This window comes from Tasmannia lanceolata, unplaced genomic scaffold (genome assembly GCF_043159265.1).
Source record: "Tasmannia lanceolata isolate RefF3 unplaced genomic scaffold, GAP_Taslan_0.1 ptg000013l, whole genome shotgun sequence".
In the NCBI taxonomy this organism is placed as follows: Eukaryota; Viridiplantae; Streptophyta; class Magnoliopsida; order Canellales; family Winteraceae; genus Tasmannia; species Tasmannia lanceolata.
In genome coordinates this window covers 41,129,268-41,147,047 of record NW_027518690.1, presented here as the reverse complement: position 1 = coordinate 41,147,047, position 17,780 = coordinate 41,129,268, and the positions used below count along the sequence as shown (strand labels likewise).

The 17,780-nt window shown below is 41.0% G+C and overlaps 1 long non-coding RNA gene and 1 pseudogene across 2 annotated transcripts in view; one reads left to right on the top strand and one right to left on the bottom strand.

Moving 5' to 3' along the window:
* Positions 1–174: 174 nt before the first annotated feature.
* On the bottom strand, positions 175–1,536 carry LOC143890121 (uncharacterized). Its single transcript, XR_013255125.1, has 2 exons — positions 611–1,536; positions 175–427 (listed from the first exon to the last, which is right to left on the bottom strand). It is a non-coding gene; the product is annotated as an uncharacterized LOC143890121 (long non-coding RNA).
* A 2,569-nt stretch (positions 1,537–4,105) lies between these two features.
* LOC143890118 (mannose-1-phosphate guanylyltransferase 1-like) overlaps positions 4,106–17,780 on the top strand; it is a 29,224-nt pseudogene continuing 15,549 nt past the window's right edge. Inside the window, exon 1 of the transcript XR_013255119.1 lies at positions 4,106–4,190. The product of XR_013255119.1 is annotated as a mannose-1-phosphate guanylyltransferase 1-like (transcript). The remainder of the gene's footprint in view (positions 4,191–17,780) is intronic.

Sequence of the window (17,780 nt, the reverse complement as noted above, 5' to 3'; positions counted from 1 at the left end):
CAAGTTTCATGTACATGATCAGATCCGTTAATCCCAACCCCAAATGCCATTGAGAATACCAAGATGATCAGAAGATCTTATGACCTTGATCCTTCAAGCCTTATTTTGACTTCACCAAGGAAAGATTCATGGTTGGAACCAAGAAAAAACAATACATGGTTATGAAACAGAGAAGGAAACCACAGCCATGAAACATACAAGAAAAAGAAAATACAATCCAATACATATTACTAACATATAAACAACATTGGGTTTTAATAAAATACAGAAATAAGCCAAAAAAAAGAGAAAAAGGATAATCAATTCGAGTAAAAATTGGAAAAGAACCCTAGATTAGTAAGAAGGAGAGGCACCTGAGATGATGCAGGTATGATGATGGAGAATGAAAGTAAGGCCTCTTCATAGTTCCTTTACTGATGCAGAATCCCTGTGCTCCAAGAAAACCAAATCTTTTTATTATTGTTGGGCATATAAGAGAGAATAGGGAACTATTGGGATTCTCCTTTGCTTTAAATCCTTTGAGCTTTTCATATGTTTTGAGGTTAATTTCATGATAGCCAAATAATTGTTTGGCAAAGAGGTAAACATGGTATGAAAGTGCAGATCATACTATGAAAGTCACAGCGTGCAGCTGCCAAAGAAAAACATAAGAAACCCATTTTACAGCAGCAAACGCTTGGATCTTGAGCGATGTAAGAACAATCTGATTCTTCTCCGTAGGTTTTTCTTCGCCCTAAATTTGTGAGTTTTCTCAACATAATCCTCGCTTTTATGGTGTTTGATTTGATTTTTGTTTGATTTGGAGGTTAGAATTGGTTTGCTTTAGCCTATTCTTGATTTTTTTTTTCAATTTTTTGCAGGTCATGATTCCCATAAGAATGAGACCCACCTAGATATACATACATACAGTGGCGAAGCCAGGATTTATACATAAGGGGGCAGCTTATACGTAAGGCTGCTGGGCCCAAGAACGGTGGAGGGTTCTAATTGGTTATGTAAAGGGTGGTTTTAACAAGGGCTTTGGTTGGAAAGAAAAGTGTCGGCCGAAGCAAAAGTGATTTTGCTTTCTAATGCAAGAACGGTGCAGGCTGTTGGTCCAAGGACCTTAATAGAGATTTTGTGAGAAGAAAAGACTCTTTTGGCCGCCTAGTTAAAATTGGTTTAAACTGGATTTGGAAAGGGGTTAAGGGATACTAAAGGGCTGTTTTGAGGCTGAGAAAATGATTAGAAAGTGGTATTTAAGCAACAACATAAACAGGGGCTAAAACAAGGGATCTTTAGATAGGATTAATGGCTGCAAATAGGGACTGGTTTTACCAAGAAACCTAAGAAAAATAAGGCTGAAACAAGGTGGCGTTAGTTGGGGATAAATAGAAGCAGATATGGGGATGCTTCAATGGTGAAATCTTGCATAAAACAAGATGGAAGGAGATGGGGAAGAAAGATACAAAACTGAAATTATTTCAGTCTGTAAATTCAAATCATGAAGAAGATGAAGATATAAGGAATTCAATTCCTAAAAAGAACAAACTTTTATTAATAAAGCTCAGCCACCAAAACGTTTACAATAATGAAGCCATATTTATAGGCCTTTTCTTTGACGTTTCCTACTATCAAAACAATCCTAAAATCTCTCCCAATTCTACACCAACTCAAAGTAGTCCAGCGGTGGGGTGATTTGGTTATAACCGAACCGAAATAACTGAAATTTAATAACCGAAATAATTTCGGTTATCAAATTTCGGTAACCAAAACCAAACCGAAAATTTTAAAGCCGAACCGAAACCAACCTATTAAAAATTCGATTATTCGGTTATAACCGAATAACCGAATAGTGGGAGAAAAAGAGAAAAAAACAAAATCTTGGTTTCGATCGGAGGGCTAGGATCATCCAATCGAAATGATTTTTTGAGCACAACCTAATTAAGTTGTGATCAATCAAATGGATGGTTTTGATCATCCTACGGAGTGCCCATATAGCACTTTTTTTTTTTTAAATAATGGTTTTTATCATAATTTCAGTTATTTCGGTTAACCGATTTTTTTAAAAATAACCGAAACCAAATAACCGAATTTCCAAAAAGAAAAAAAAAAAACCAAAACCGAAACCGAACCGAAAAGGAAAACAACTGAACTGAACCGAGCGAACCAATTCGGTTCGGATCGGTTATTCGGATAATGAACACCCCTAACCCAAACTCTTGAAAAGTTTCCTAAATAAAACTAAATTCCTAAATCTTAGGAAGAGATAAATGTCCAACTCAGCTCCGTTTGGTTGCCAGAATTTTTTTGGTTCTCGGGACTTTTGTGGAATTTCCACAGGAAACCCACGTTTGGTTGCTGGGCCCAAAATAATCTCAAGAACCAAAATAACCCCACACGAAACCCTACCTAGGAAAAAAAAATATTCCCAGGAACCAAAAATAAGCTTGTAGAAGATTTTTTTTCTTCCTAACAGCTCAAGCAACCAAACAACGCAATTTTTTTTCCCTACCATAGTCTGGTCAACCAAACATGGGATTTTTATTTTACCGGGATACTTCCAGGGAGTGTTTTTTTCCACCAATCTCCCAGGCAGTTTTTTGCTCCATAGAAATCCCAAGAACCAAAAAAATTTCAGCAACCAAACCGATAAGACTTCCTAATTAAAACTAAAATTCTAATAATAAAAGACGGGCGCTGATATCCCCCCCGACGGCTGACTAACGTTTTCCCACCATTTGATCGGTCTCTCTTTCTCTCTCTCTCTCTCTCCACACACACACACACACAACAAGAACAGTTGGTGGGCCCAACAGAAACCGTTGGTGGAATGGTAGGCCCATCTTTGAACAACGTAGGCCCGCCCATACCACACCATAGGATAATTCAAGCCGTCCATTTGATGGGCCATAAACGTAAATAGGTTGCGTCCCAAAATATTATTTTCATAGGCTGATCCTAGCACTCTGATTTAAATAGAAACTACATCTTATGCAACCTCTATAGATTGTAGGGTTGTGATGATCCTATGGAAATGATTTTTGAGGCGCAACCTATTTACATTGTGGCCCATCAAATGGATGGCTCGGATCATCCTATGGTCTGGACGGTACACTTCATTTTCAAAAATATGGGTGGGGCCTAAATTGGTACGAACCACACCATAGGATGATCCAAACCATGGACGGCTTGGATCATCCTATGTTGTGGACGGTATGCTTCAATTTGAAAAATATCGATGGGGCCAACGATTGGGCCTTAATGTTAGTGTACGACCAACTCCATAGGATTATCCAAACCATGGGCGGCTAGGATCATCCTATGTTGTGGACGGGCCTTAATGTTACTGTACAACCACAGGATGATCCAAACCATTCATTTGATGGGCCAACCCTTTTGGGGGCACAACCCATTTACGTTATGGCCCATCAAATAGACGGCTCGGATCATCCTATGATCTGGACGGTACACTTCATTTTTAAAAATATGGGTGGGACCTAAATTGGGCCTTAATGTTACTGTACGAACCACACCATAGGATGATCCAAACCATGGACGGCTTGGATCATCCTATGTTGTGGATGGTACGCTTCAATTTGAAAAAATATCAGTGGGGCCTACGATTGGGCCTTAATGTTATTGTACGACCAACTCCATAGGATTATCCAAACCATGGACGGCTTGGATCGTCCTTTGTGTTGGACGGGCCTTAATGTTACTTCACGACCAACTCCATAGAATGATCCAAACCATTCATTTGATGGGCCACAATGTAAATAGGTTGTGCCCCAAAAATCACATAGGATGATCACAACCCTACAATCTATAGAGGTTGCATAAGATGTAGTTTCTATTTAGATCGGGAGGCTAGGATCAGCCAATGGAAATGATATTTTGGGATGCAACCTATTTACGTTTATGGCCCATCAAATGGACGGTTTGGATTATCCTATTGTGTGGTATGGGCGGGGCCTACGTTGTTCAAAGATGGGCACACCATTCCACCAACGGTTTCTGTTGGGCCCACCAACTGTTCTGTTGTGTGTGTGTGTGGAGAGAGAGAGAGGTCAAATGGTGGGCAAGTGACCAGCCGTCAAGGGCGGGGGGAAAATAGCCTACAAAACTCTTAGTCCTTTGGATGAACGTGAACCCCTGCTTCGTACGTTTCCCGTACCTTTTCTCTTACAATCGACAAAACATCTCTTCTGGTAACTCTCTTCTCTCTCCCCCCTCTCTCTCTCTATCTATCTCTACCTATCTGATTCGTACTCTTCTCTACCGGATTTAGGGGTCTGGGTAGGGTTTCAAAGGATTTTCGTTTTTTTTTTGCCGGATTTAGGGCTTTCGTTTTCGGATTTAGCGTTTCGAATTTGGGTAGGGTTTTGCATTTTCTGTTTTGAATTAGGTTTTTTAGGGTTTCTGTGTTTTTGAGTTCCTTGTTTTTGACTTTCTACGATTTCTTTTATACGTTTTTTTTTAATCTCTGGGTATATTTTTAATTCTTTCTTTTATTCAGTTTTTTATATTTTATGCATTCAACCTGCTAGGTGCTTCTTTTTTCTTGCAATGTGTGTGGGTTGGGAGTGGGCTGTATAAATTATAGAAATACTTTCATTTTGAATTAATGGTTGGATCTAATAGTTATTCACTTTTGATATGTCTTGATCATGAGCTATATAGCAGTATAGATCATAGAAATACTTCCATTCTGAATCAATGTTTGGATCTAATAGTTATTCACTTTTGATATGTCTTGATCTTGAACTTTGTATGTAAAACTAGGATCCGAGCATCGAGCTCATTCAAATTACAATTTATAATGCCATCATTGGGCATAACATATCCAATCAATACTATTATACAGCTCTATTGAAGTCAGTTGTCTCTTACCTTGTATTTGATTCCCACAACATTGTATGCATTTTCTTTTTGATTTTAATGTATGGTCAGCTGCCTCCTATGGCATGCAGGTTCATTGGGATGGTCATTTTTTCTCTTATTTTTTATTTGATTCTTGTCAGGGTAATGGTTTAACATCTTTTGAGATATGGTTGATAATTTGAGTCCATGTTGTATGGGGTGGGTATTGGTTTTTTGACAAAAGGAACAAGCCCCTTTCCATGTTGTGTTTGGGGTATAATTTGGGTCCATGTTGTATGGGATAGGTAATGGTGTAACATCTTTGATGGGATTGTGATTTGGGTGGTGATTTGAGTCCATGCGGTATGCTATTTGATCTCTTCTGTTTTGTAGTAGTTGTAGTTTGGACTGTGCTACTTCTCCTATTTGCTATGCTATTGAATTGATTCTTTGGATTAGCCTATTGCTTCTTTGCTAGTTTAGAATGATATGTGTACTATGGAATCAGTGTCCAATACTGATGTTTAACATGTTTATGTTGAGTTTCTGTGCAACTGAACACATCTTTCTGTATTTTTCGTTGGTTTCTTTCAGCTTTCTATCAGGTTTCTTGGCAACGAAAAGCTCATCTGACACTCTGACAAGTTTTCTGTCAGGTTTCTTTTCCTATCTTTTCCATTTTGCCAGGTCAGATTACTTCCCTTCCCTTTCCTTTCCCGATGATACGTCCTTCCTTGGGGAGTCCAGTAGTTTAGGAGAGTCCAATAAAAGTGTCCCTTAAGTTTAGGAGTCTTGGTAGTTGGGTATTTTGGAGTGTTTTTAGGAGGTTTGGATGGAATAACTCTTTAGGAGATTTGGATAGAGATTCTGGTTGGGATTTTAACGTATTTGATCTTATCCTTTTGATTCATGTATTTAATCTGAGATTATTATCAATGGAATGATATGAAAATTCCTACCAAACTTCTTTGAAGTTTATTGGAGGCTACGGTTCCCCTTCAAGTGAACCGAAGTTGTGTTCTTTTCTTTCTCTTCAACACTTAAGCATAGGTGGCAGGAGGAAGAAATCTAACAAAATGGTATCAGAGCGAGGCTCAATGGCGGATCAGGATCATTCTTTTAATTTACAGCAGACCTTGATGGAGATCAATCAAAGGCTTGCTGCTATGGAGGCTAAACAGGTGGAGACAGACATCAAGATTGATGCGATAACAAACTTCGCGAACAAGGGAAGAGGCGAAAGCCGGGTGCCATCACGAAGGGATGATACTAATTCCTCCAATTCCCATTCAACTGGAGGAATTCAATCTCGCACTGTGAGACTTAACTTTCCCACGTTCGAGAAAGGAGACCCATCCGGATGGATATATAGGGCTGAACAATTCTTTTCGTATAATCACACTGAAGCTGAGGAAAGACTCACCATTGCTGCGTTTCACCTACAAGGAGAAGCTCTACAATGGTATCGATGGTACGAAAAGACTCAGATCTTTGTTTCTTGGAGAGACTTCATCGCGGCTATCACAAACAGATTCGGGCCTACCAAATATGATGACCATGCTGGGGCTCTAGCTAAGCTTCGTCAAGAGTAGTCCTTGCAAGAATACCAAGTGGAGTTCGAGCGCCTTGCTAACCAAATGGAGGGGCTTTCCGAGGGCTTCTTAGTTAGTTGCTTTGTTCATGGACTCAAAGATGACATTCGATTGGATGTCCAGATGTTTGAGCCGTCATCTCTTACTGCTGCGATTGGATTGGCTCGTCTGATTGGCTCGTCTACAAGAGGAGAAGGTGGCTAAGCGTCGTCGAATTAATCGTTATGCAGCCTCCAAGGCTGCTCCAACAGTCCCCATTAAAACCACAGAAAATCATCCATCTTTGCCACCTATCAAACGACTCACTCCTGCAGAAGCTAAGGAGAGGTGTGATAAGGGCTTATGCTACAATTGTGACGAACGATTCTTTCCGGGGCATCGATGTAAAGCACAGAAATTATTTCTTATTGAAGGACCTTGGCCTGAAGAACTTGAACCGGGTGGAGAAGAGGAGGAGAATTTAAACAATCCAGATCAATTTGATTCACCTGAAATTTCTTCACAAGCTATTGCTGGAGTTCGAGCTCCTCAGGCAATGTGGGTTCAAGGATTCATAAATAAAAAACCAGTCACGATTTTGATTGATTCAGGGAGCACCCACCACAATTTTGTGGATCCTTCTTCTCTGAAACGTGTCGGAATTCAGCCAACAAGGGAGTCCCGGTTTGAGGTAATGGTGGCAAATGGTGATAAGATCGTCAGTGAGGGGTGGTGTTCATGATTGGTTGTACTGGTGAAAGAACTTTCAATTAATTCTACATTTTACATATTGCCCTTGGGTGGATGCGATGTTGTGTTGGGAGCAATCTGGCTTCAAACATTGGGGCCTGTCATTTGGGATTTTTTAAATATGAAAATGGAGTTCACCATTGATGGAATATGTCATAAGTGGGAGGGGATGAGTTCATCTCCAACCAAGGTAGTAGAAGCACGTGAAATTGGGAAAAGTCTCCGTAAATTAGGAAAAAGGATGTTTCTCCAACTCTGCAGCATAACAGGACCAAGACTAGCAGATATCCCGCTTGCTTCCCAAGAGATGACATCCCTACTGGAAGAATATCAAGATGTATTTGCAGAACCTAAGGGGTTGCCTCCTCCTAGGTTGCATGATCATAAAATTCCATTGATTTCCGGGAGCTATCCGACCAGTGTTCTCCCTTATCGCTATCCACATTTCCAAAAGAACGAGATCGAAAAGTTGGTTCGTGAGATGCTTGCAACGGGGATCATATTACCCAGTGTGAGTCCCTATTCTTCACCAGTTTTGTTAGTTCGGAAGGCGGATGGAGGCTGGTGCATGTGTGTTGATTATCGTGCTCTCAACCATCAGACAGTGAAAGATAAGTTCCCTATTCCCATCATAGATGAATTACTTGATGAGTTGAATGGCTCTTGTTTCTTTTCGAAGTTGGATTTGCGTTCTGGATATCATCAAATCCGAGTTCATCAAGATGATATTCACAAGACTGCTTTTCGAACGCACGATGGGCATTATGAATTCTTGGTTATGCCTTTTGGGCTAACCAATGCTCCATCGACGTTTCAAAGTCTTATGAATGATATATTTCAGCCTTATTTGCGAAAATTCATTTTGGTATTTTTCGATGACATCCTGATTTATTCTAGTTCATTGAAAGACCATCTTGAGCATCTTCATATTACCTTATCTATCTTGAGGACTCACAAATTATATGCGAAGTTGTCAAAATGTCAATTTTGCAAGGAAGAAATAGGGTACTTGGGGCACATGATCTCCAAAAATGGTGTTGCCGTGGACAAATAAAAAATTTCAGCAATGTTAGAATGGCCAAGACCGTCCAACGCAAAGGCTTTAAGGGGATTTCTTGGGCTGACCGGGTATTACCGGAAATTTATCAAAAGTTATGGCATAATAGTGGGCCCACTCACTGCTCTTTTGAAGAAGGACTCATTTAAATGGAGTGAAGCTGCTGAATCGGCATTCAAAAGTTTAGAAGAGGCCATGGTAAGACCGCCAGTAGGAATTTGTGATAGAATGTGATGCAAGTGGACAAGGTGTAGGCGCTGTTCTAATGCAGCAAGGACGGCCCCATTCATTCCTCAGTCAATCCTTAAAGGGAAGAGCCCATCAACATATGAAAAAGAGATGCTTGGTATTATCATAGCTGTACAAAAATGGAGACCCTATCTTCTCGGCCGTCAATTCATCATAAGAACTGATCAACATAGTTTGAAATACCTCTTAGAGCAGAGAATTGTCACGGAAGCTCAACAAAAATGGTTGACCAAGCTAATGGGGTACAATTATCGCATTGAGTATCGGAAAGGGAAGGAAAATCTAGCAGCCGATGCTCTTTCACGACGGGATGATGTTCGAGAGGTATATGCCATATCATTGCCATTCTCTAGTTGGTGGGAGGAGGTCAAGCATGACCAGATCAATAACCCCAAGGTTCTTGAGTTGAAAAGTAAGGTGGATAAGGGGGAGAACATCTCTCTCAAATATTCTGTACGTGAAGGACTTCTTTATTATAAAGGGAGAATCTTTGTTGGGTCCACATCTCTTCAAAATAAAATTTTGGAAGAGATGCACAATACACCTACAGCTGGGCATTCTGGTTACGCCAAAACTTTGCAAAGAATTAAGGTTCTCTTCTATTGGCCAGGAATGCGAAGTGATTTGAAGCGGTTCCTCCAAGAGTGCGACACTTGTCAAAGGATGAAGTATGAAAATATCTCTCCATCTGGACTTTTGCAACCATTACCCATTCCCACAAGAATATGGACAAATATTGCTATGGACTTCATCGAAGGGTTACCTATTTCAGCTGGTAAATCAGTAATTATGGTGGTAGTAGATAGACTTTCCAAGTATGCTCATGTTGTATCCCTTAGCCATCCATATACAGCTATGTCTGTTGCACAAGCCTTTGTCAGCATTATTTTTAAATCGCATGGCATGCCCTTATCCATTGTATGTGATTGTGACCCGACTTTTACTAGTCGATTGTGGCAAGAACTGTTTAAAATGCAAGGCACACAATTTCGTATGGGTCCTGCATATCATCCTCATTCCTCAAACAGACGGCCAGAGTGAGGTTTTGAATTGTTGTCTTGAAACTTTTTTTTTTGAAATTGTAAGTCAACTATATTAAAACAGGGAAGACCGAGAAAGTCTCCCAAAGGATTACAAGGAAATAAAGAAAATAAAAATACAATAACCTCAAGGAGGAAAAAAAATCAAAGCTCTCCAACTCTAATCTCTCAACCCCGGATCTAGCCAAAGAATCCGCCTCACAATTTGCAGATCTGCGAATATGGTTGAAAACAATGGATGAGCCCTCTACAAAATCACAGATTTCGTAAAAAAATGACCAAAATCTCCAAGGCGGAGCCGCGGTTCCACGGAGCCACCTAACCACATTTAATGAATCCCCCTTCACTATATTTGTGTCGATATGGTCTCTTGCAATTCTTTTAATACCCTGATGTACCGCTCTGACTTCCGCCTCATTTGAGTCACACACTCCCAACGGCCCCGAATAAGCCCACAAGGTAGCCCCTCTGGAATCCCGATAGATACCACCAATACCCGCCGGTCCAGGATTGCCCAAGCTCGAACCATCAAATAAGTTTCATCCATCCAATGGGTGGAGCTTCCCACTCTTGAACCACCTGTGATCGGTATTCTCCACTCAAACACACCACCCTCCAACCTCCCATAAGTCATAAGCAGAGACAAAGCGGAACAGAGGCAAGCATTTCGCCCAAGAAATAGTAAGAGCAATGATATTTATGTATAACCGGTAAGGCGATCTATTGGACCCCTCAAAAATCCTTGCATTTCGCTCCTTCCTAAGGACCCACAATGTAGCAAGGAGACAAATCTTCCACAACATCTTACCCTTCTTCTTCCATGGCACGGACTCCCAACACAAAAAGACATCCGAAATAGAGAAAGAAAACACCCAACAGATCCCAAATCTCCCCAAAATATACCCCCATACTTCTCTAGCAACATTGCAGTGGATAAAGAGATGGCAAGCTGATTCTCCATCCTCCAAACATAGGGAGCAATGATACACCAAAAACATACCCCTCTTCCGAAGAGAGTTAATTGTTTGGATCCTATCCCTACACGCCGCCCACCAAAAAGGCATACCCTAGGAGGACAAGGAAACTTCCACACCTTGGCGAAGATAGATGGCGCACCACACGGAACAAGATGGGAATAAAAAGATTTAACGGAAAAGAAGCCAGATGGGTCCCAACTCCAAATCCTTTTATTTGACTCAGACAGTTTGATGTAACAAGATTCAAGCAATTCAATAAAACGAGCTAAAGCTTCCAATTCTCTATCAAAGAAATTCCTTCTGAAAGCCGGCATCCACATCACCCCTTCCTCCACTCGAACAAAACAATCACTAAGCATAGCTTCCTTTGAAGCAGCAACAACAAACAACTCCGGGAATACCTTCATAAGGGGCTCAGCCGAGCACCAATCGTCATGCCAAAATCTAATGCGATCACCCGAATATACTTTAAACCAGATGCCCTTGCTGAAATCATGATTTATTTTCAAAATATCTCGCCATACAGTCACCCCCTTCAAGTTGTAAAGATTGTCTGACTCCCAATTTCCAGGTTTTGCTCCATACTTACTACTCACCACTTGCACCAAAAATTGACCTAGCTCCTCTCCAAACCTCCACAGCCACTTGCCTAATAAGGCATGATTTAATTCACGAATTCTTCTTATCCCAAGACCTCCATTTTTAAAAGGTAAGCAAACCTTCTCCCACTTCACAAGCGGAATACCCTTGTTATCACATGAATCTCCGCATAAAAATCTACGTTGAATCTGCTCAATTCTCAAAACCACATTGGTTGGGCATTTAAAGAGATATAAGAAATATATAGGAATGTTAGCCAACACGGCCTTCGCTAAAACCAATCTCCCCCCTCTGGATATAAGGTTCCTTTTCCACGTGTCAAGTTGTCTTTCAATTCTCTCCACAATAAGATCCCACAAATGCTTCTTGGGTCTTCCCACACCCAACGGTAAACCCAAATACGAGGACGGGAGAAATTTCAACTTACACCCCACCATTTTAGCAAGCCTGATGGTCCTCTCACTCGGAATATTGATCGCAAACATACATGATTTTTGGAAATTAACCCTCTGGCCAGTTATCAACTCATAGCATCGAATAGTCGCTTTCAAATTTAAAATGTACAAATCATTCGGACAACAAAATAATAGACTGTCATCTGCAAACTGCAAATGAGACACTTCCACCCTATCCTGCCCAACAACAAAACCCCGAAATAACTCCTTGCCGCTTCCAATAGCTATCAATCTACTCAAGGTCTCAGCTACAATAACAAATAGAAAAGGAGAAAGAGGATCCCCCTACCTCAACCCTCTAGAAGATTTAAAGAACCCTTGAGGAGAGCCATTGACCAGAATAAAAAACCATGCAGATTCAACACATCTTCTAATCCTCCCCCTCCACCGGTCTCCAAACCCCATACGCCCCAACAAATAGTCCAAGCACCCCCACTCCACTCGGTCATAAGCTTTTTCCGTATCCAATTTACACACAATACCCCCTTCTCCAGACTTTAAGTAAGAATCTATGGCTTCATTTGCAATAAGAGAACAATCCAAGATTTGTCTCTTAGAAACAAATGCACTTTGACATTCCGAAATCACCGAGGGCATCACCACTTTAATCCGGTTAGCAAGAATTTTTGCTAGTACCTTATAAAGGCAACCAACCAAACTAATGGGTCTAAAATCAAATATTTTTACTGCACCATTCACTTTCGGAATCAAAGTGATAAATGTTGCCCCCGTGCTTTTATCCAACACCAATCCATTATAGAATTTATGAAAGAAATTTATATTGCCCTCCTTGACATACCCCCAACACGATTGAGAAAGCGCAATACAAAAACCGTCAGGTCCAGGTGCTTTATCCCTACTCATCATAAACACACCTTTTTGAACTTCCTCCTCATCAAAGGGTCTTTCCAACAAATTTCTCTCCACCATAGATAAACTATTAAAATTCACCTCCTCCGGGATAGGGCGAGCTACGCCTTCCGAAGAATATAGAGAGCCATAGAATTCCAAGATTGCATTGGTGATACCCTCCTTATCCACAACCACTTTCCCATCAATATTAAGAGAAGATATTCTATTTCTTCTACGACGAGCACTAGCCATAGCATGGAAGTAAGCCGAGTTTTTATCCCCCTCTTTCAACCATTTCGCCCTAGATTTTTGCCTCCAAGAGATTTCTTCCTGTAGAAGAATACCTTTATGCTCTTCTTTAATTCGACCCAACTCCTCCATATCCATTACTGAAGCGGTGCCATTTTCATCATCACCCGATAATTCCTTAATACGGTTTTCCAACCATTTGCTCCTTTCCAACTTTGACACTCTTCTTTCAGCCTCCCATTCCTTCAATTTGGACTTTACGAATCTCAGCTTCTTGCCAATCACAATGTCGGCATGCCCATCCACATTGAAAGACTTCCACCATTCTCCCATCTTCTTCTCCATATTAGGTTCCTTAAGCCACGCAATTTCAAATCTAAAAGGCGGCGGCCCCCACGACTCCAATCTAGGATCAAGCATAAGGGGACAATGATCCGAAACTGAATGAGGGATAGTTTTTTGACATACCTCGGGGATCAAACTCAACCACCCAGGACAAATAAGAAATCTATCAATACGGCTATGGCTCCCACCTCTAGACCACGTAAAGCTACCACCGGAAAGAGGAAGGTCAATTAGATTATATTTAGCAATAAACTCCGCAAAAGCTAACATGTTTGGGTTGGATCTCCGACATCCCACTCTATCACTAACAAACTGTATTTCATTAAAATCACCACCAATACACCAAGGAAACGACCACTTCTCCATGACCCTGCAGAGCTCTTCCCACAATAATTTTTTCTCCGCCCGGAGATTAGGACCATATACCCCCGTGAACAACCACATGGAAGAATCATCGAGTCTACGAATAACCACAGACAAAGAAAACCGACCCCTCTTCTCTTCAACTTTCAACCATTTTGATTCATCCCAAGCAATCAAAATCCCCCCAGATGCTCCAATGGATTCAATAAAGATAAAGTCCCATTCCGCTCTAGCCCCCAAACTCCTCACCACATTTCTATCAATAGATTCCAATTTGGTTTCTTGGATACAAAAAAGATCCGGTTTGAACTCCTTCATAAACTCTTTAAATTGCGCCTTCTTCTCCAGAGAACCCGAACCATTTATATTCCAGGATATAATCTTCATGGATCCACCGTTTTTATGCTCCTCCTCCCTTTACGCAAAAATTGATTACTAGCCGGAGTAGCCCCGGCCCTCGGCCACTTGACGATACCCCTTCATAATTAATGCTAGATTTCAACCTTTTCAATTCCCTATCCTTTCGACTAGGGATTTCAGAACAATTCTTCCCCATATCGCAGTAATCATCAAAATCCCTTTCCTCCGCAACTCTTATGATACTTCTTAAGTCCCCATCCAAACCCGAATACATTAATCCAAGCTTTCTGCTCATCTTCACAGTGTGATTCACAAGGAAATTAATCGCGTCCACCTTAGATCCTTCCCAAACACCAGTCGGGATCAAGTTCTCATCTATTGCCAACCCAGCACAAGAGTCATTTCTGTATTCCTCGGCAAGCTCCGCATTCTCCAGGGAGGTAATTGGTGGTGGATTATAATCCTCATGCTTTCCTCCTCGCATCCCCGCCTATGATTTCCGCAACCACGCACCTCTTCGGAAGACAATTCACAAGGGCTGCAAGCCCCCGTCTTCAGAAGAGATGTGCTACCGTATTCCATACCTGAAAATTCCCCTGCCGATAGAAGATTCCTACCAGCATAAATCTGCTCTGGCTCTCGGTCACACTCAAGTCTTCTTCGTTGAGTGCAATTACCTCCCACACCATGAGGGGTAGCCTCAGAAAACCAACTAAAGTCGCCCTTTTTGAAGAAAAATCCTCCCTGGAATCATTGATTGGATACTGATCATAGGCACCGAGATCTGAAGACACATTAAGCACATCCATTGACACCTTAGAGCTGAAATCCAGTCGATAAGCGATAGACCGCACAACCGCCCTATCAACGGAAAATGTTCTCCCACTGCCCGTAGCCAAAGATCCCACAGAATTCAACATCTCCAACACAGGTCTATCGTCAGATGAGCTCGGAATAGTAGAATCGGGAAGAAAAAGGCCCATAGGATACTTTGGGCCCTGAACATGCAATTGCTCATTAGATAACATGGGCCAAGGCCCACCGCGCACACCATGATAAAGGGCTGGAGTAACACAATCCAAACCATCAATTCCATCCACAAAATACGAAGGGGTCACTCCATGCGGTACAGAAACATCACTATATCGAGATGACACCTGTCTATCATCTCTCGAAGAAATCGGCAGCAAAATATCGTAAAAGCTATTAATGATGGTTGTGGGTCCCGCATCAAGGGAACACGTGTTCTCCAAGACACTAATACTCCGCCATCTAATCCCCACAGGTGAAATATCATTTTGAAATTCGAAATGCCCGCTATTTATGATTGGGCTAGAATGCGCCACATCTGGTGTACGATAGTAAGAAGCAGGTTGCCAGGGCGGGATTCGAAATCGGGATTCGATTCGGGAATCGAAAGCGGGATTCGAAGGTTCCGGGGATGGTTGGGAGCGGGATTCGATTTTTCGCCGGGGATTCGTCGGAGAGTTGCCGGGGATTCGCCGGGGAGTCGTCGGAGAGTCGTTGGAGAGCGATAAAAAATTAATAAAAGATAAAATTTAAGGAAAAATACCTGAAAATCAAAATCTAAGCATTCAACTGTACACCATTAAACATAAACATGATTCTCCAAATACTGAAATTATAATAGTTTTTCATTCAGGAGCCAGGAGGCCCAGGACTCCACCATTAAACAAAAAATTCAGTTTCCAAAAAGCGAAATATCAAAATTATTACAGAATTTCTCCAGTATTTTCAAATAAAAAGAAATAAAGTTAGGCTTTTCTCTTTCCCTTCGAATAAACATGGTCATCTCGTCCTCTTCCTTCTCCTCTTCCTTCTACATTTTTTGTAAAGGAAAAGTTTAAATAAATGAATTAATATTTATAAGACTAATATCTTCACTGGGAAATTGCAAGTGTTAAAGATTTTGTACCTCCCCTTGTACGTTCTCCACGCCCCAGGAAACTAGTAATACGACCTTGAGTGTTGGATGGTCGTCCAATTTCAAGTTCCGAGCTACTGACCACTCTTGGAGTCCCAGATCCTGCAGCTTCATCATTGTCATCTAAGTCACGAATAGTGAGTGAAGGACTTGAAAGTAATGACTGAGATGACGCACGAAATGTAGAAGGTCTAAGGAAATCATCATCGAGATCTTGCCATCGCATATCCTCCATTCTTATGGAGGAGTCATCCATAAGTGGGAGCTCTGGGTTGATGTCCCATTTTCTATTTGGTCATTCTTTGTATGCAGCCACATTAAATCTAAATAATAGATTCAAAATTAAATAAATAATCTGACATAAATAATAAAAAACAATTATTGCATGCAAAAACGAAACAAACTTAAACTTGGACAGGAGTCGAAGATTTGAGTGGATGTACACAAGAGTATCAGCACGATGTGAATTTAAGCGATTACGCTTTACATTGTGAATGAAGCTATACGTGCTCCATACTCTCTCTGCAGAAGATGTGCTGATAGGCTGTGAGAGAATTTTGATGGCCACTGACTGTAACTCTGGTACATGACTTCCATGAAAGTTCCACCATTTGGTCACACACACATTGGGATCTTTCGCATCCTCCCTGACAAATTTACTGGAAAACCGTCCAACCCTTCCTATGAAATCATATAACTGACGTCTAATCGTACCACTCATCTCATCATCAGAGGAGAGATCCATAATGGCTTCATATACAGTATCCATGATTTCAGGGTCTTTATCTGAAAATAAAATTGAATAATCGATCAGTCGATAACATAAATGAAGATAAATACAATTACATTATGAAAATTCACAATATGAGAAACAATTACATTCCTGGGGTGACTCGTTTACCACCGCCTGGTGCTGGAATATTGAGATATGCAGGGTCATAATATTTTGGAGTGAGTACATGAGCCAAGGCATGCATTCGAACATTCATCTTCCCCCATCGTCCCACCACAATACCATGAATATGATTGTACATGTCAGGCACATCTTTCAAGTTATCTTTTATTTGTCCTAACATATTGTCCATGCCTTTGTACACTTCTGATATCAGACAGCCTTCCTGGTCAGTGAACTTAATCATTTTATAGACGGGCTTCGTAATTAATAATGCCAATTTTATGTTCGTCCAAAATTCATCAGAGACTACACAAGTAGTTGTCATCTCGCCCCTCTCTATCATCACTTTGTCAGTGCAAGCATTCAACCAATCTTTCCAAGCATCTGTTAATACTGTCATCTGCAACACCTCCCTTACATCAAGAAGTCTCTTAAGTGTAGTATAATGAGTTGCAAATCTAGTCTTCGCAACTTTCAGCAACTCAAACTTTGAATTGCTTTTAAATATAGCAAGAGCCTGTGAATGATTGGTAATATATTTGACAACATCCTTGTAGGAACGGTAAGTCTCTCCAATCCAACCTAGGTGTTTATGCTTGGTCAAGTCTTTGAATATCAGATTTAATGTGTGAACCACACAAGGAGACCAAAATATGTGGGGATAAACTTTATTAACCTCTGTCCCAGCAAGCTTGCAATTGACTGCATTATCTGTCAGCACTTGCACAACATTAAAAGGCCCTACTTCTTCAATGGCATCCAACAAAAACTTTGCAATGTTTTTCTCTGATTTCTCCACGGCAGAGAAGTCGTGTGCATAGAGAAACATTGAACCGAACATATTCGATGCCAGTACATTAATCAGGGCTTTGTTCTTCACGTTTGTCCATCCATCAGAGACAATAGAAAGCTCATGTTCAGGCCATATTTCTCTCACAACACCTAGATCTTTTGTTACATTATCTTTCTCATGGTCCAATAAAGTTGTTCTTGCTTTCTCATAAGAAGACAACTTGTATCCAGGCACAAAATTGGCGGCAGTTATCATCTCTTGAAAATATGGAGATCGGAGGACGTTAAAGGGAATCCCATTGGCGGCAAAAAATCGCAGCACTTTATGATCAACATCGTCTCTATCCTTTGCTCTAAAAGACTTGCCAAGTGGTGATTCACCAACCTTACTTGAAGAAGTCGCACCGGAGCTGGAAGACTTGCCAAGCATGTCTAACC